Raw genomic sequence first — 19,952 nt, forward strand, 5'->3', positions numbered from 1 at the left:
AGATGAAATTTAATGTTGATAAATGCAAAGTAATGTACACTGGAAAACAATCTCAACTATACATACAAAATGAAGGAGTCTGAATTAGCTGTTAACACTCAAGAAAGATCTTGCAGTCATTGTGGATAGTTCTCTGAAAACATCCACTCAGTGTGCAGCGGCAGTCAGTGATTCCCAACATTCTGTTTGCTTTTTTAAAAAGAACAGGAGCACTTGTGGCACCTTAGAGACTAACAAATTTATTTGAGCATAAGCTGTGGGCTACAGTCCACTTCATCGGATGTAGCCCACGAAAGCTTATGTTCTTTTTGCAATACAGATTAACACGGCTGCTACTCTGAAACCTTTGCTTTTTTAAGAAAGGGATAGATAATAAGACAGAAAATATCATATTGCCTCTATATAAATCCATGGCACATGTACACCTTGAATACTGTGTGCAGATCTGGTTACCTCATCCCAAAAAAGACATACTGGAAATGCAAAAAGTACAGAGATGGGCAACTAAAATGATTAGGGGTATGAAACAGGAGAAGAAATTAAAATGACTGGGAATTTTCAGCTTAGAAAAGAGATGACTAAGGGGGGATATGCTAAAGGTCTTTAAAATCTTGACTGATGTGAAGAAAGTGAAGAAAGTAAATGTTTTGTTAGGATAATACAAATTTAACATAAGGAAAATGCAAGTTACACCAAAACACATAACAGATCTAGATTTCTAAAAAAATATATAATTTAAAAAAAATGTGTTTAATTTAAATTGACTTTTGAAAAGTAAGCCATCATGGGGTAAGAGGGAAGATCCTCTCATGGATCAATAACTGGTTAAAAGATGGGAAACAAAGGGTAGGAATAAATTATCAGTTTTCAGAATGGAGAGAGATAAATAGTGGTATCCTTGAGGGATCAGTACTGGGACCAGTCCTATTCAACATATTCATCTGGGAAAAATGGGTAAACAGTGACGTGGCAAAATTTGCAGATGATACAAAACTATTCAAGATAGTTAAGTCCCAGGCAGACTGCGAAGAGCTACAAAGGGATCTCACAAAACTGGGTGACTGGGCAACAAAATGGCAAATTAAATTCAATGTTGATAAATGCAAAGTAATGCACATTGGAAAGCAATCTCAACTACACATACAAAATGATGGCATCTGAATTAGCTGTTAACACTCAAGGAAGAGATCTTGGAGTCATTGTGGATAGATCTCTGAAAACATCCACCCATGTGCAGCAACAGTCACAAAAGCAAACAATGATGGGAATCATTAAGAAAGGGATAGATAATAAGACAGAAAATATCATATTGCCTCTATATAAATCCATGGTACGTGCACACCTTGAATAGTGTGTGTAGATCTGGTCACTCATCCTAAAAAATATATATTGGAATTGGAAAAGGTACAGAGATGGACAACTAAAATGATGAGGGGTATGAAACAGGAGGAGAGATTAAAGTGACTGGGAATTTTCAGCTTAGAAAAGAAATGACTAATGGGGATATGATAGAGGTCTACAAAATCTTGACTGGTGCGAAGAAAGTGAATAAGGAAATTTTATTTAATCCTTCACATAACACAAGAGCTAGCAGTCACCCAATGAAATTAATAGGCAGCAGATTTAAAAAAAACGAAAGGAAGTATTTCTTCACACAATATAAAGTCAACCCAGGGAACTCTTTGCCAGGGGATGCTGTGAAGACCAAAACTATAACAGGATTTTAAAAAGAACTAGATAAATTCCTGGAGAACAGGTCCATCTGTGGCTATTAGCCAGGATGAGAGGGATGCAACGCCATGCTCTGAGTGTCCCTAGCCTGTTTGTCAGAAGCTGGGAATGGGCAACAGGGGATGGATCACTTGATGATGACCTGTGTTCATTCCCTCTGAAGCACTTGGCCCTGACCACTGTTGTAAGACAGGGTACTGGAATATATGGACCATGGGTCTGACCATTCTTATGTAAAAATTAATTATAATAAAAATGTTTAGTACAGAAACTCCCCAACATAATGACCTCCCAAGATAGCAACAATGTGAGATAACAACCTTGGCAAATACTGCATTTTAAAAATCTTGGCCTACTGGGAAACATATTTATATAAGTTTCCATTCCCAGTCACAAATCTAGCATTCTGGAGCAAAGTGACTAAAATATAGTCCAACAAACAAATGTTTATTTAACATGCCCTCACTTTTCCTCTCCACCGCACTCCACTCACCGGTGTTGTCCTTGGTCAGTGGAGACTCAGAGTTCAGAGGTGCTTTCACGTGAGTACACCTTCCAGGTGGGGGGCAAGAAGGCACAGTTTGCTCTGGCCATGGCTGTTCGTTGTGCCACCGTTCACTCCCACCACTCTGTTGCCAATGGCCCTGCACAGTCACCTTCTGCTGTCACCTACCACTGTGACCTCTGCGAGTTGGTCTCTTGAGGTTCCACCAGCTCTCAGTGATTTCAGCTGAGCTCTCAGTGTGGGAACCTTGCTGCTAGTGCAGTCTGGGCTGTCTCTTACACAAAAACACTGTACCCACAGGAACATTGTCCCCACAACAGGACTAAGCACTTAGACCTGATTGTCAGTGATTTCGGCTGCAATGTCACTTAACAGAACAAAAGACTATCTATGGAGCCTAATCAGCTCTGTCTTTAAACAGTGGAGAGGGACAGGTCCCCACCCTCTCTCTTGATGCCTTCAAATCATCACAGGCTAAGTACAGTTCTATTGCCCTTTACTCATACAATAAGAACAACATTTCATCCCCTTACCCCCACATTCAAGTGGTTTGTAACCCAACCCCAGTGAAAATCACTTGGACAACACAGCTCTGTTTGCTGGATACCTAGGTAGATTAGGTATGAATGTAAATATAATCTGGCCCTGAACCCTATCCCCGCAGCCCCAGCTCATCACTAGCTGTCAGGGAGAGCTCATTTAGACTTTGCTTACAAATCATCATTTGAAATTATTATTATTGACATCATAAAAAACAGCTGTATAAGGAAGCAAGGAAGCTAGTCTATGTTCATACTTTTCAAATCTATTATACTTTTTCAGATACACATATTTTATCATACACTGTATGTATGGCTGTGTTAGAACATCCCCATGGCCAGGGTGTCCCATGTTCTGTGCAGTCTGGCAGGCTGAGGGCACCTCTTCTAAGCTGCAGACAAAGAGCATCTGGTGGCACCTGAAGATGGGAGACCCAAGCTGCATTTTGCAAAGGATAGAGAGTGTGCCCTGCTGCATGGCTGTCCTGCTCCCTGTGCCCCTGCTGAGACCTGTGTCCCTTTTCATGCTCCCCTCCCTCCCTGCCTTTTCTGTACACGATAATTGCCTGGCACATAGTCCATGGCAATCCCAATCTCTCTGCTTTGTGCAATATAGAGGATCATCCCCACAGACGGTGTTTGATTGCAGGCAGCATGTGACACTCAATGAGGACTGGTGTAGGAAGAAGATGGGAGAGGGATCAAAAAGTGGCTAAACTTCTGAGCAGTTGATCAGCTGCTAAAGTGAGCCCCCCCCCGGCCACAGATCACAGCCAATGCTTGTTAGGAGGGACGGGGCAAGATCTTTGCATGCTAAAATGTGGGTTCTGTGCTGGTGCAGATCCAGGGGAGAAGCATGCTCCATGCACCCATTCATTTTCCACCCATTCATTCAGGGACATCACACATCACCCCTCCATGTCATACCCTGTCATTCTGTGCACATATCCCAGCACCTCAAACAGTAGCCTCCACTGAGCCAGCCCACAAGTTACACAAGGGAGGGAAATCACAGTCACAGGCCCAATCATTCATAGGTAGAGACCAGGGCAAGGACAGGGCTTCCGTGTGTTCAGGGGATGTCCCATCCTTCCCAATAAACAACCTAGGCCCATGGTTCCCTGCCCCTAGCTCTGTCTCCCATTTTCCTGGGAAAGAAACTGCCCCACCCTTAAACCCCCCAGGGCACTGGCATTCCCCAATATCTGGTTTCACAGTTCACAGATGTAAGGCAGAAAGGGCTGTTGTGACAATCTAGTCTTACCTCATGCAGAAGGCAACACAACATCCCTGAATTAATTCCTGCTTTGAGTCCAATAGCTGTGCTTGATCTAGAGCAAGTCTTTTAGAAAAATAGCCACTCCTCATTTTAAACGTGCCAGTGATGGAGAATCCAGTGCAATCCTGGGTCAGTTGTTCCAGTGGTTAATTACCCTCCCTGTTAAAACTGTGTGCCTTACCTCCAGTGCAAATTTATCTAGCCTCAACTTCCAGCCATTGGATCCTCTTACACGTTTGTCTGCTAGATTGAAGACACCTCTGTTATCAAACTTCTGTTCCCCATGTAGGTACCTATAAACTGATCAAGCCACCCCTTAACCTTCTCTATGACAGTATGTTTTCCACAGTTTTCCAGTGCCACATACAGAGGACTATGTAACTCTCTGACTGGATTAGCTCTGCTCTGTGCACTGGTGCTCTGCACAGAGTCATTAAAGGGTTTCTTGCAGACTGACTGGTTAAACACGAGCACTTGTGACTCTGGCAGTTAAATGTCCGATCACCAATGATTTGGGAGTTTTCACTATAAACAATAAATAGCTTTGTAACCCTGTGGTGTGAAGATGCCTTCAAAGGGAAAACCAATCACTAGAGCTGGGAGTTTGTGGTTTCTGCTAAAATCATTGGTTGATATTTTCATTGGGGACATCAGAGCTGTGTCTAAGGGCCCATCTCCATTAAGACATTCGCTCAGAGATCATCTACATTAGTGACACCAGGGTGAGTCCCCAGAGCACATGCTGCCCCAGTGCAAAGTGAGGGTCACGTGGGGGCAGCACAATCCATAACTACTGGAGTGGGAGGGGAAGTTTAGAATCCTGGGAAGCTGAGGGGACAGAGGAGAATTGCAGGATAGAGTTTGTGGGGGCTGCTTAGAGAAGAAGGGTGGGGAATCTCTTTGGGGGGACCTGCAGGAAGAAAGATGAGGAACTGTCAACCTGAAATAACAAAGGAGGAAGTGTTGCAGAAAATTGATAAATTGAAGAGCAGCAAGTCCCCAAGACTAGGTGATACACCCTGGGTGTGTTTAGGTAAATACAGTTTGCTCCTGCTTTGCTTAGATTTAATAGATATTCAGCTGATGAACCGGTGTTTTGCTCATTGTAATGGATTTAGCTGGTGTTGGGTCACAAATTATTTTAGTCCTGAATGCAGGGGTAGTGAAATATAGTTACCAATGTTTGCAATTATTGTGGGAATACAGAAAAGGACTGTGCTTAACCTGTCCCAAAGGAGCTAGTCACTTTCAGTTTAAAGAACCTTGGGAAAAAAAAGGGCTCAAATGTCTGAGCTCTGTAAAATATGCTGGCATGTGTGTGCACAAATGGCTGCATACCCTCAAGGGGTGTTGGATCAATGGAAAGGAACCCCTAGATATTCAACCTCAGCACTGGTGAGGCCTCATTTGGAGTACTGTGTCCAGTTTTGGGCCCCACGCTACAAGAAGGATGTGGATAAATTGGAGAGAGTCCAGCGGAGGGCAACAAAAATGATTAGGGGGCTGGAGCACATGACTTATGAGGAGAGGCTGAGAGAACTGAGATTGTTTAGCCTGCAGAAGAGAAGAATGAGGGGGGATTTGATAGCTGCTTTCAACTACCTGAAAGGGGGTTCCAAAGAGGATGGATCTAAACTGTTCTCAGTGGTAGAAGATGACAGAACAAGGAGTAATGGTCTCAAGTTGCAGAGGGGGAGGTTTAGGTTGGACATTAGGAAAACTTTTTCACTAGTAGGGTGGTGAAGAACTGGAATGGGTTACCTAGGGAGGTGGTGGAATCTCCTTCCTTAGAGGTTTTTAAGGTCAGGCTTGACAAAGCCCTAGCTGGGATGATTTAGTTGAGTTTGGTCCTACTTTGAGCAGGGGGTTGGACTAGATGACCTCATGAGGTCCCTTCCAACCCTGAGATTCTATGATTCTATGAACCTGGCTCCACCTAGCGGAAGGGTTACATTTTGGGGGCTGTAAGCACCTGGTGAGTGATTCACTAAGTTGGGAAAACAATTGTGTTTATATTTGAGGAAAGTACTCTGTATAATAGCTAATAAGTCAGGTTTGTTGGGCTCTGACTCAGCAGCTCCTAGCTTGGGGGCTGCAGCCTTGGCCGATGATTGGGGAAAAGCACTGGGGCAAGCATTGGAAAAGGTTGTGCTGTTCCATGCTACATCAAGCTCCTATCGTAAGTTAAGGTTATTTGCTGGGGATCCCATCACAATACCTGGGGAAGAGGAGTGTGAACCCTGGTTGGAACATACCATTGAAATGCTGCAGGAGTGGGCCATACCAGGCACAGAAGAGTGAAGATGTCTAGTAGAGAGCCTCAGGGGCCCAGCTTTAGACGTGATTCGCACCCTGAAGCTCACTATCCCTGGGGTCGGTGTGAAGGACTGCCTAGAGCAGGGTGGAAAACTACAGCCCGCAGGCCAGATCTGGGCCGCCAGCCATTTTAATCCAGCCGCCGAGCTCCCACTGGGGAGCAGGATCTAGGGCTTGCCCCACTCCGCACTCCAGCTGGGAAGCTGGATCGGGCCACTGACTCCCAGAAGCAGCAGCATGGCCCCCATCTGGCTCCTACATGTAGGGGCAGCTAGGGGGCACTGCTCTGCATGCTGCCCCTGCCCCAAGCACCGCCCACGCAGCTCCTATTGGCCAGGAACCATGGCCAATGGGAGCTACGGGGATGGCACCTGCAGACAGGGCAGCGTCCCGAGCCACTTGGCTGCACCTCTGCTTCCAGGGGCCGCTTCAGGTAAGCACCACCTGGAGCCTGCACCCTTGAGCCTCTCCCCACCACCCAACCCCTGCCCCAGCCCTGAACCCCTTCCCACCCTCTGGACCCCTCGATCTCAGCCCAGAGCACCCTTCTGCACCCAAACCCCCTCATCCCCTGCCCCACCCCAGAGCCTGCACCCCCAGCTAGAGCCTGCACCCGGTCCCATGCCCCAATCCCCTGCCCCAGCCCTGATCCCCCTCCCACCCTCAGAACCCCTCTGTCTCAATCCTTCTACCAACAGATGTTTAGGCACCTGCCTATACAGCCACTGACCGGCCTTGGCCTGTGTGGCCTTGTAGTAGTAAAATCTTAGGTTTGTATTTTGTATAATTACAAAAAAATAAAGACTGGTAATGTAGCATGTATTAAATGTATTAATGTATAAATAATTGAACAATATTCTGCCAGCCACTATTTCGGAAAGCAGAAAGGAATGGCCTAACAGGCCTTTGGTAAAAATTGCATCAGCCAGAATCTTGTGTCTAAAGCTAATTTCAAGGCAGTAATAGACCTTTGGGGTCACCACTTTGTTGTAGGTTTAAAATTAGCATTTTAAAATTAATAAAAGAATGCAATAATGGTTTTCTCCTGCATTGTAATTTAATGTTCCTGTTCAAATGTTCTGTGTAAATCAATCCTGTTTTGTGTGTAAATAAAAAATGTGTATGTAAAAAAATAACTGTCAAGGCCATTATCAAACCAAATGTTCTAAAACAAATCCCCAAAACAACGTAAGGATACCAAAAAATTGCCACATGCCCCTATTAAAATGTCAAAAAAGGACAAATTAACAACTCTAAAAAATAAGGCAGGTACCTATCAACCGGGACAAAATAACTAATCAAAACCAGCATGGGGTAACTCCCCAAAAAACTAATAAAAAACAAAATAAAAAATAAAAAAAAATTAAAAAAACAAGCCCTTGTCAAACAGCAATTAATTACAGCGTAATGGTGAAAAACTCATTGGTCTCAATAAAACAAAAATCTCTATATAAACAGGGTTCTTTGCCATAACATTTTGGGTTCATGCTGCCAAGACTTCCCTAGAGCATCGTGTTGTGACCTACAGAACCTGGGTCCTCCCTACTTGTAATCAACCTAGCTGGCCACTAGACTGAGACAGCCTCTGAACTGGTAACTGTAACACTGACTAGCGGGACAGTGTGTCTATGTGTGTAATTAAATGCATATGCTAATTGTTGTATCTCCAATATCCGCGGCGTATTGCCTTTTCCCCTAAAAAAAAAATCCCGTGTGCTTCTTCTAAGCATAACATTTGTTGCTGGAGAATTGCAAAAGGGGGAGGACATGCACCGTGATTGTTGAAAATACTGCTAAAGGGTATATCATACGTATAAAGTGATCAATCATTCAGTTGTGCACACCCCCGGTCATAGAGATATTGGGCAATAGGGAGAAGATTAGAGTCCTCAGTGCTCCTACCCGTCTGTCGGAAAAATATATATAAATTTATATATATAAATTACATAGGTGAATATACCCTCGATCATAGCAGGATCAAGCCTAAAAGGTAGGGGGGTTAGTGTTTCCCCCTCCTGCTCTGTCAGTCAGGGTTTTTTTAGTGTGTACAGACTTTTGTGTTTTATAAGTCCCAGCACAAGCATGGGCATTATGTTAAATGTCTTGTTTTTCCCTTTTTTCTATTTTTGCCTTGGTTTTATTAACTGGGAGATGTCCCAGCCCTTTTTATTCTCTAATCTGATGGTGTGAGAGCCTGGGTTTGTACATACATGCAGCATGTGCGTACGAGCGCCAGTAGAATCTACACCAGGAAGGCGCCTTAAAGAAAGTTCCCCGGATAGAAGTAGCCCTAAAACAGTCTCAAAGACATTCGCTGAAGTATGTTCTGTCTGTGTGTGTTTGAGGCCTGAGAAACAAAGCTGTCAGCTGTAAATTGCTAAATAAGAGATGTCAAACTGCTGCTTAGCAGAGTGTGTTTTTTCAAAGCCTACACTGTAATAGCTCTGGGTGAGGGGAGGAAAGTGTTCACCAGCACACATTGAAATGTCAGGAGAAAGCTTTGTAATTGGCTCTGAGCTTGTGGTTCGGACATTAAATAATAAACTCCTTACAGTATTAAGAGAGTGACCCAGCACCAAGTTATAGATTTGGTTGATTGGGTAAAATTCTTTAGCTGGGATTCATAACCCAAACAGTCACCTTCTTAGATCCTTTTTAGGATTAATACAACAAATAATCAGTTCTTATTAATCTGATGAGGTAACTAATTTGGTGACATAGTTTTGATTTAACACTGAGACTAATTTAATTGGGGTTTGATTTTGTTTGGATAGTTGCATTGCTCTGTGCTTCATTTAGTTTTGTAGTACGATTAGTAGCTTCACTTTGGTGATACAGTTTGTTGGTGTAATAGTTTTAATACAATTTATAAAACTGAAACCAAACATTTCTTTCAATAAGCAACAGGGGTCTACAACCTTGAGGATGTGGGCAGATATCAGTGGGTGAACCTAAAAAGCCTAACCAGCTCCACATAATAAGCCTTTGGTTCTCACAGACCTGACAGTCTCTTCCAGTCCTGCGCCTGTGGAGGCTGAATGTGTAAATTCAACAAGCTCACAAAACGGGAGCGTATTTTCCCCACAGTGTGAGGTTCTCACTCTTAACACCAGCAGGAGAATATGCATCCAGAGTCCTTGGTGATGCCAGAGATGCCTTAAAAGAGGCAGGTCCTGTCCCTAGCTGCTGTCCCAGCTAGCAGGCCGACAGCCAGGCCAGAGCAGTGTCGGTGCAATGGCTCCTGCTCACCAATTCTTCCATATATGTATGACCATATCAGGTTTCCTCTTTTTCACAGCATCTAGCTCTCTCTGTGTGTCTTCATTTACATTGACACTGCTCAAGCTGTGGGGAAAAACAAGTCAAGAAAAAGTGTTAGACATAATGCCTGAGAACACAGTCCCTTTGAAGCAGAGTTAGCCGCACACCATTGGTTTCAGTGAAATCATCTCTGGAATGGACACAAAAGACTATTGCAATGAATGTTCAGACATAACTATTTGGGCCCATCTTCTTTCCCCATCCCACACATTTCTGGTCCACCCCGGCAGTCACCATCTGCACTGGATTCCCTTTGGAGTCTGACCAGGTCCGTCCTTGCCTGCTGAAGAGGCTGCTGTTGAGTGACATGTGGAACTCTCGGCCCACTTAGAGGGAGGGAGATGCCAGCATGTGACATTTATAGCAAGCAAGAAAACAGACTTCAGCGAACTTATTTGTTTCTGAATTGTTATTAATCTATAAAGTTATTGTTCTAAATCTAAATCATTTTGAAAGCTGCCATCATGTGTTTTGGTTGTAACATCCCAGAACCAAAGGCTGTGTGGGGGATGTCTAGGACTGTGTAGAAATCTGGACGTTGTTTAAATGTATTTGCTATCTCAATGCTCCACAGAACTTACTTCCATTTTTTAATTCCCATCAGTCTTTTATCTTCCTTTATTTCTGGTCCTTTTAGTTCTCTCTCTTTTATAGATTTGCCTTTTCCCCTTCAGGCCAGTGGTATAGAAATTTCAAAACATTCTCTTATAGCTGTCCGGCTGTCCGGCTGTGCTGGATTTAAATGCTGCTTAAGCTGAAACTCTGGTAGCTTTTATGAACTAAGATGATCTTTAAAACAGTTTAAAACTGCCTGACATTGTTCTGGAAGAAAAGGCAGATGTCAGTTGCCTAAGGTGCCGGCTGGACCTTCCAATCCTACCAATATCTGTATGAGCTACTGAATAGACAGACAACCAAGATGAGGAGGAGAAGAGTGAAGAAACGGGGTTGCCATCATAGATAGAAAAAGAAATTAAACAAAAACAATTAGGTGTCGACTTTGTATCCTTTCCCTCTTTTCCTTTTTCTTTTTTTCTTTGTTTGGCTTTGTCCCAGAATTATTTGTTGAAATGGTGGTAAATTATCATTTGCATGGAGGGCTATTTTAATTCAATTGTGAAACACCCCTGACTCGTATTCTCAGTCCTGCTTACTGAGTAAAATAACTGAGATTCTAACTAGAGTGACCAGATATTCAGATTTTATAGGGACAGTCCCGATTTTTAGCTCTTTTTCTTATATAGGCTCCGATTACCCCCCACCCCCTGTCCCAATTTTTCACACTTGCTGTCTGATCACCCTAATTCTAACACAAAGCTACGCTGCCTTTGAAGTGCTCAGCCACTTTATTATCCCATATTTAAGCTAGTCAAGCTGCATGAATAATACATTTTTCAGATTGGTGGCTGAACTGAAGAAAAAAAAAAGAAAAGGTTCATTTTGAATCAAAACCTCAAATTTTCAGGGTTTTTGTTGTTGTTGTTGTTAAAAGAAATCAAACAAACAATTTTTTTGGTGCCAAATGAAAATTTATTTGATCTGAAAAAAATTCGGGTCTTTTTGTGGTTTTCTTTAGTTTCTTTTTAAGTGTTTTTTACCCTCAAAAACAAATTAATCAAATTAGCTACATTTCTAAACAAAACATTGTTTCAAAGTGACAAGACAAATCTTTTGTTTAAAAAAAGCCAGCTTTTTATTCTGCCAAAATTATTCATCAGATGCAACATCCATTTGCAAATATTTTCATCCTGAAAGTGCATTTTTCTGCAAATTTACTATTTGAGCAAAAAATGTCACCCAGCTCTACTGGTATCACAGCAGTGGATCTCTCTTCCTTTCTCTGCAGGAGGAGACTAGGTGCCAGTTCTTGGGTGCATGGACAATAACATTGTGACCCCAGGAGAAAGAGCTTAAATCACATCACTATGTGCCAGATTTTCCAAAGAACTCAGCACCCACAACTGGGGCTGGATGTTCAAGGGGACTGAAGTCCCATTTACCCAGGGTGCTGCTGGCTTTTCTGAAAATCTGACCATAGAAGTCACAAGCTACTGCATGCTGAGCACTTTAGAAAGCCTGGCCCCATGTGAAAGGAACACTCGTGAAAGGAGCCCACTTGTAACTTACCCCAGTTTCTGCAGTTTGCAGTTTGGGTGTTTCAGTCCTTCACACAACTGTTTCACACCTGAGTTGTCCATTGTTTTCTCTCCCAGGATCAGCTCTGTCAGCGTCTGGTTGGTGCTGAGAGCAGAGGCGAGATCCTCACAACAAGCAGCTGTGAAATGGCAACCACTCAGTCTGCAGGAACCAGAGAGATACAAAGATTTGTGATTGCTTATTTTTGCCCCATTCGCTGGCATCAGCAGTCTTCATTCTAGGCATGCACAGTAAACCACAGTGCTCTGAGAGGAGCCTTTGGGATTAGTCATCAATTCCAAGGCCAGAAGGGCCCACTGTGATCATCTGGTCTGACCTGCAGTACAGGACGTCCCCCAAACAATTCCTGTTTGAACTAGAGCAGAGCTTGTCGACAAAAATATTCCATCTTGATTTTAAAATTGCCAGTGACAGAGAATCCACCACAACCCTTGGTAAATTGTCCCAGTGGTTAGCTGCCCTCACTGAACCTTATTTCCAGTCTGAATTTGTCTAGCTTCAGCTTCCAGCCATTGGATCCTGTTATACTTTCCTCTGCTAGACTGAAGAGCCCGTTATCGAATATTTGTTCCCCACGTAGGTACTTGTACACTGTGATCATGTAACCTCTTAGCCTTCTCTTTCTTAAGCTAAGTAGATCGAAGTCTGTCACTATAAGGCAGGTTTTCCCATCCTTGTATTACTCTCATGGCTCTTCTCAGGACCTTCTCCAATTTATCACCATCCTTCTTGGACTGTGGGCACCAGAACTAGACACAATATTTCAGTAGCCATCATCACACCAGTGCCAAATACAGAGGTAAAATAACCTCAACTCCTACTCGAGATTCTTCTCTTTATACATCCATTAGCCAGGGGCGGCTCCAGGCCCCAGCATGCCAAGCGTGTGCTTGGGGTGGCACGCCGCGGGGGGCGCTCTGCCGGTCGCTGGGAGGGCAGCAGGCTGCTCCAGTGGACCTCCTGCAGGCATGCCTGCGGAGGGTCTGCTGGTCCCGCAGCTCCGGTGGAGCATCCGCAGGCACGCCTGCGGGAGGTCCACCGGAGCCGCGGGACCAGCGGACCTCTGCAAGCACGCTGCGGAGGTCCACCGGAGCCGCGGGACTGGCGACCGGCAGAGCGCCTCGCGCGTGCCGCCGTGCTTGGGGCAGCAAATGGCTAGAGCTGCCCTGCCATTAGCCCTTTGGCCACAGCAACACACTGGGAGCTCATGCTTAGCTGATTATCCACCGTACTTCTCAAGTCTTTTTCAGAGTCACTGCTTCCCAAGATAGGGTTCCCCATCCTGTAAGTGTGGCCTAAATTATTTGTTTCTAGATGCACACATTTCTATTGGTCTGTATTAAAATGTACATATTGTTCGCTTGCACCCAATTTCCCAAGCAACACAGATCGCTCTGTAGCAGTAACTTGTGCTCTACATTATTTCCCCTTTTGCAATTTTTGTGTTATCTGCAAACTTTATCAGTGATACTATGTTGTCTGCCAGGTCATTGATAAAAATGTTATGAAGCATAGGGCCAATCGATCCCTGTGGGATCCCCATAGAAACACACCCTCTTCTCTTAAACACTATAAGCCCTGGAGGGAATAATTTACCATGTGCAGGTGTTGTGTCAGTTACTATGTGTTCTATATGCGATTGTTCAGATGAGTTGAAGGGACAGGCAGATTGAGGTGTGTGATACAGGAGGGCCTGGGAGCAGGGGTAGAGTGGTAGCCTCAGGCTAATTAAGGTGTGGTTCCCTGTAGACTAGGGAGGGTTGCTACAGGTTAATTGTAGCACCTGTAGTCAATTAAGGCCCCATCAGGAACCTAATGAAACCCCCTGCTTCAGACTGTCAGGGGAAAAGGAGGAAGGAGAGAGGACTAGAGCTTGGAGGTGTGTTGTGAGATTTGAGAGATCAGAGAACCAAAGTAAGGGAGACTCCCTCCTCCAACATCTAAGGACTGAGGATAACCCCACCCAAGGGGGAAGAGGGTAAGAAACCTGCAGAGGTTGAGAGGGACTCAGAGTGAGGAGAAAACCCAGACCCCTTTCCCGCTTCCCTCCTCTACCTCCTTCCTGGGCCACTAGTGGGGCCCTTGGCACCCAAGAGCAGGGGCAAGGGGTAGTGTCTTAGCCCCTCCCAAGAAAAGTGCAGGACCCACCATACAAACATTGGCCATCTTATTACAGGTGCTATTTCTAATGGGTGGGATGGTCCTAACAATACACTGTAATGACCTGCTGGTTCCCTACTGGTTCCCTGCTAGAATGGTAGGAAGAGAAAGGACTAAACCAATGTTCCCCAAAGTGGTGCCTGTGGGTGCCATGGCACCCGACAGGGCATTTATGTGTGCCTGCCTAGTGCCCAGCAGAGGACCTGCCAGGGACAGAGAACTCAGGCTGCAGGCACGGTGTTCTCGGTCCCCGGCAGGTGCGGGGCCCACCTACTGCCCAGCAGAGAAGAGAATCTGGGGCCCTGCGCCTGCTGGGCACAGAGTACTCCAGGGCTGCAGGCACCGGTGTTCTCTGTCCTTGTGGCTTTTCTCTGGCATGTCTCTGGATTCATATATTATGTAATATTAAATATGTTTTTTGGTATTATTTAATATACAAATACAAAATAAGCCTCGAAAAATTGTTGGCGCCCGCCACGCTCTTCTGAAAACATGAATATGCTACTGGTCACAAAAAGGTTGGGGATCACTGGGCTAGGTTATTCTGGTAGAGGAAGAACCTAGATTAGCATCTCACCAGTAGGGGGCGCTGTGTTAATCAGAATGACGAGGAAAGAGAAGTGACATCCTGTGGACAGAAGGGATCAGGCTGGGAGAGCGAGAGGGCCAGTGTGTGTGGGGGTGAGCAGCAGGCTGCAGGTAGCAAGGACAGAAAGCCTGGCAGTGGTATCCTGAGAGCCAGGGCAAGGAGGCAGGTGGGAAGGGGAGAGCTGATCAGAGAAGCAGGCTGTGGCTGGCGGGCTGGGAGCAGCAGCACCAGGACATGTGGGGGTGGAGCAGCCTGCAAGCAGGAGGCGAGAGGCAATTGCTAAGGCTTAGTGACACAGGAGGACAATGCACAGGGATGCTGAGACCAGAGATGACAGGGCTGAGCTCTGGCCGGTGGGGTTGCAGACCAGCCTTGAATTAGCTGCCATGAGAAGGATATGCCAGAAAGGGCACTGGGTGCCAGCCCACAGCCCGTTCTCAGTGACATACTTGCTGACTGGGCTGTGTTATCAGTAGCTGGGGTGACAATGCAGATTTGGCCATGCACTGCTACAGGCTGGGGAGCGACTGGCTATGCAGCAGTTCTGCAGAAAAAGATCTGGGGATTACAGTGGATGAGAAGCTGGATATGAGTCAGCAGTGTGCCCTTGTTGCCAAGAAGGCCAATGATATATTGGGCTGCATTTTAGTAGGAGCATTGCAAGCAGATCAAGGGAAGTGATTATTCCCCTCTCTTCAGCACTGGTGAGGCCACATCTGGAGTATTGCATCGAGTTTTGGATCCCCTACTACAGAAGGGATGTGGACAAATTGGAGAGAGTCCAGAGGAGGGCAACAAAAATGATTAGGAGGCTGGGGCACATGACTTATGAGGAGAGGCTGAGGGAACTGGCTTATTTACTCTGCAGAAGAGAAGCGTGAGGGGGGATTTGATAGCAGCCTTCAAGTACCTGAAGGGAGGTTCCAAAGAAGATGGAGCTGGGCTGTTCTCAGTGGCGGCAGATAACAGAACAAGGAGCAGTGGTCTCAAGTTGCAGTGGGGGAGGTCTAAGTTGGATATTAAGAAATATATTTCAGTAGGAGAGTGGGGAAGCACTGGAATGGGTTACCGAGGGCGGTGGTGGAATCTCCATCCTTAGAGGTTTTTAAGGCCTGGCTTGAAAAAGCCCTGGCTGGAATGATTTAGTTGGGGATTGGTCCTGCTTTGAGCAGGGGGTTAGACTAGATCAGTGGTCCCCAACGTGGTGCCTGCAGGCGCCATGGCACCCGCCCAGGCATTTATATGCGCCCGCTTAGTGCCCAGCAGGGGACCTGCCGGGGACAGAGAACTCAGGCTGCGGGCGCGGTGTTCTCTGTTCCCAGCAGGTGCGGGGCCTGCCTAGTTCCCAGCAGGGGAGAGAAGCCGCGGCCCTACGCCTGCCAGGGACAGAGAACTCTGGGGCTGCAGGCTGCGGGCACCGGTGTTCTCGGTCCCTGGCAGGTGCGGGGCCGCAGCTTAAGCCAGAGAGAAGCCGCGGCCCCGCGCCTGCCGGGGACAGAGAACTCTGGAGCTGTAGGCGCTGGTGTTCTCTGTCCCCGGCAGGTGCGAGGCCCACCTAATGCCCAGCAGAGAAGAGAATCTGGGGCCCTGCGCCTGCTGGGACAGAGTACTCCAGGGCTGCAGGCATCGGTGTTCTCTGTCCTTGTGGCTTTTCTCCGGCTTCTCTCTGGATTCATATATTATGTAATATTAAATATGTTTTTTGTATTATTTAATGTACAAATACAAAATAAGCCTTGAAAAATTGTTGGCGCCTGCCACGCTCTTCTGAAAACATGAATGTGCTACTGGTCACAAAATGGTTGGGGACCACTGGACTAGATGACCTCCTGAGGTCCCTTCCAATCCTAATCTTCTATGATTCTGTTAAATGATGGGTAATGATCAGAGGGGAGTCTCAGCCCCTTTGTGGGAAACACATTAATGTTGATATTTATTCACATTTACTGTTTACAGCCCTTTTGGGAGAAAAGAGCCATGTTCAATTTCCTTTTCTTTCCAGCTCTTTTGGGAGAGCAGGAGTGACAGCTCCAGTTCAGGGCAGTGTGGACACATGTGGGGTTGTTACTGCCTGAGTGAGTAAAATCATTGTTTTCTAATGTCAAAATATGCTGCATTTGTGGTTTGCTAAAAGCCACCAGATTCTGTCCTCGGCTGCACCAAGTTCACATCTGGTACTGCTGAGAGACTTCGAGGAGAAGATATTGGCTGTAACCCACCTTCCTACTGCACTGATCCTGGGCCAGATGGGGGCCAAAACAGCCTCTGGTATAACTAAGAGGAATCTCAGGGCTGCTCTAAGTTACTCCAGCTGCTGTGCCAGGCTAGGATCCGGTGAAGCGTCATTGCGCTCCACCCTGCCCCTCCTAACCTCTCTGCCCTTCCTATGCTGAGGCAGGAGGGATGCTGTGGAAGGGTGCCAAAAATGTGGTTAGACCTGCTTTGCACCACCTAAGGATTACCCTGTATTGAGGGACCTTTGGCTGCCCCTTTAGGACAATTACCTAGCTACTTTGCCTGCAGAACAGGGCCCAGGGACTGAGCCCACTGCAGTACTCAGAACTCCTGCATCTTGGTGGGAGTTAGAGCAGCTGATCATTGTAGCCCCTTCTAGCCCTATGTTCTGCAGTTCTCTCATTATTCAGTTGTTTAACTAGCAAAATGTGACCAATGAAGATATCAGTGAGTCTCTGTTCTTTGCCTTGGGAGCAGAGTGGGGCTGGTCCATGGCTGGGTTCTATGCAGGTTATTGTGACCCTGATAAACAGAGTGTAACTCACCAACTACAGTGTTAACAGGCACAGACTAAAGGGAACCATCTGGTACTTACTGCAGTGTCTGTAATTTGCAGTTTGGATGTTTTAATCCTTCACACAGCAGCTGCACTCCTGAATCTCCTAGGTTGTTCCACCTTACGCCGAGCTCTGTCAGGGTCTGGCTGGTGCTGAGAACAGAGGACAGATCCCCACAACAAGCAACTGTGAGATCACAATACCCCAGTCTGTAGGATATGAATGTAGCGCCCCTCTCCACCTGATTACCTCCTTTACTGGCAATCTACTTACAGGTTCTGATGGACAGGTCTGGGTTCTTTTGGATCCCGCCACCCACTCAGTAGGGTGAATCTTTTTTGGTTATGAAATTAGTTGGCGGTGCCTCCACCCCCCTCGCTCCTTCCTGGCAGAGTCACCAGGGCAGCTTGGGCGGAAAATTCTAACTACAGAGGAATCCCCACTTATTTCTTGGAAGTCTCCAACTATCTGGCAAATAACACAACACATAAAAATATATTCAACACAACAATTATATTAAACAGGCAACAATACAACATAACAGGGGAAACACTATTTTTAGGGTCACCGGTGCCCACACTTAAAATACCCGTGTCTGGATGTAACAAATGCAAAACTAGTGTCCTGTTGGTATGCGTACTTTGCTGGGGCCCTTGATGACCGATGCAATTCTCTGCAGAGGTGTAGCAGTGGGGCTGACTGGGTTCAGTACAGCCCAAAAGACCCACAAGTGGGAGGAGGTGGTGAATCCCTCCACAGGTGTAATAAGCGGTAAATTATAAAATCCTCAAACCCTCACTCCCTGGCTTGAGGACACAGTTCAGGGAGTAGAGGGTCCCCAAAACAAATTCCCTGACTAACTAACTAAAGACAAGGCACTCACGAACTCCACAAATGATCTTCAGGGTTGAGGATGACGCTGGACGATTTCAGGGCTGCTGTCCGCTGGCAGGGATCCTCCTCAGGCAGGAATCAGCCCTGGACTAGCAGCGCTGACCATGTGGGGACTGGTCTCACCAGGGGAGCTGGAGGCGAACCCAGCCTGGCTGGGGAAATTTCTCAGCAAACATAACAATTGGGAATCATCCGTGAGGAAGGAAAACCCAGCTGGGGAATCTGGTGTCAGGTCCCTAGAGGCCAGTTCTCAGGGGGAACCCTGCTTGCAGGCCTGGGACTCACCAGCTCCCCTCAAAGCCTGTTTGGCCTTTTCCCTGGCTGGCTCCAGCCTCCCCTCAAAATGGCTTCTCCCTCTCCTCAACTCCCTGGGAGGGGCATCTCCACTCCCTATTGGTTGCTGGGCAGACTCTGAGGTTGCCTTGGCTCCTCCTCCCTGAGCTGCCAGCAGACAGAGCTCCAGGAATCTCCTTGGGGGTTACACTCTCCCTGGGTGAAAGTCTTTGCCGTCCTCGGCAAGGGTCATTTAACCACAAAACAGCATGCAAGGTCCTCTTCATCAGGTAATAATAAACATTGCTTAATGGACAATAAATGTAATTTACCAATAAGTATGTATTGCCGTGTCCACATACAATATGAATTTAAAATAACATGAAATTGTTATTCAATGTACATTAATAACATTCTTACTATATTGACATAAATGACTTAACCTTGGAGTCTCCATTGTTAACTATCAGACAGAAACAATAATAGGCAACCCGCACCCATCTGTTTACTAAGTGCAAAGGGACAGAGGTGGAGGTCCCTGGAACGTCATAAGTGAGCTTCTGTACAGGCTTTCGCTCTCGTTCTGAACGTCGAAGTACAGGAGCTTCTTCATTCTCAGGGCTCTCATCAGTAATGGCTGCAGGACAATCAATGATTTCCCTCTCTGCCGGTTGCATGGCTTCTCCCACATCCTCTAGAGGGGGAACCGTACTAGCTGGTAAACCACTTGCCTCTTCAGGCGGTGCCAGCAGGCAGGGGTTATCATGCTCTATTGTTGACTGATGGGGACAAATGGTGCAGCTTCAGGGTTAAGAATTTGAGCTAGAGGAGGCCCAGATTCTCCCTCTTTAATAGTTTCTACCTCAGGTAACAGCTCATGAAGCATAGAAGGTGTTGGATAATAGGGGAAGAATTCCTCCTCACTGCTACTTTGTGAATGAGGATCATTTTCTCCAAGGGAGGTTAAAGACTCGCTGTCTGCCTCCTCAGCAGATTCAAGTTGTGCAGGAAGGCTTCTTTCTGCAGAAACTTGCTTCCTTAGTCTAGAGCGAGTAATGGGTCTACGGGAGGACCACATTCCCTATTGTTCTCTTCACCTATTAACTGCCCCACTGGCAAGAGGTGGTTTCGGTGAATAGTCTTACAAACATTTTTTCCATTTTCCATCCTAAGGCGGTATACAGGCAAGTCTGGTAGCTTATCAACCACTATGCAGGTGTCTCCATTCCACCGGTCAGCTAATTTGTGCTTTCCAGTGAGACCTAGATTTCGGATTAAGACTCTGTCTCCTACCTGCAGATCCTGTTCACGGACCCGACTATCATATCTCTGCTTGTTGGCAAGGTTGCTTTTCCTGGCTGCTTGGGAGGCCAGTTTGTAAGCTTCCTGCAAGTCA

At 46.1% G+C, this 19,952-nt stretch overlaps 1 pseudogene; it reads right to left on the reverse strand.

Moving 5' to 3' along the window:
- Nucleotides 1-8,550: 8,550 nt before the first annotated feature.
- The window catches only part of LOC120393463, a 71,028-nt pseudogene continuing 59,626 nt past the window's right edge, over nucleotides 8,551-19,952 (reverse strand).

The sequence above is a fragment of the Mauremys reevesii genome, unplaced genomic scaffold (assembly GCF_016161935.1).
Source record: "Mauremys reevesii isolate NIE-2019 unplaced genomic scaffold, ASM1616193v1 Contig2, whole genome shotgun sequence".
NCBI classification, from domain to species: Eukaryota; Metazoa; Chordata; order Testudines; family Geoemydidae; genus Mauremys; species Mauremys reevesii.